Source organism: Sinocyclocheilus anshuiensis, unplaced genomic scaffold (assembly GCF_001515605.1).
Source record: "Sinocyclocheilus anshuiensis isolate Anshui unplaced genomic scaffold, SAMN03320099.WGS_v1.1 scaffold2230, whole genome shotgun sequence".
In the NCBI taxonomy this organism is placed as follows: domain Eukaryota; kingdom Metazoa; phylum Chordata; class Actinopteri; order Cypriniformes; family Cyprinidae; genus Sinocyclocheilus; species Sinocyclocheilus anshuiensis.
Genome location: NW_015555847.1, coordinates 642 through 934, shown reverse-complemented (window position 1 = coordinate 934; position 293 = coordinate 642).

Genomic DNA, 293 nt, shown 5'->3' with positions numbered 1-293 from the left:
AATTTCATACACAGCTTGAGTAGCAAGATTGTGTTCAGTTTTAACTCTTTCTTCCATTTTGTATTTTTGGGTGAGAATAAGAAGCACTTCATCCGGTACTTAGTGTCTTTCATTCCAACGTAAGAAAACATTTCTGGAATCTGCATCTGAAATAGCATTTAGATGTTTTTACAGAGTTTATGTATCTCAAAGGGGACATGGATGCATTTAACCAGCCGTTACAGATGGATAAATAATGTTTTGTTTTTAACATAAAACGTTGAATACTGATATTTGAAATAATTTAAAACATG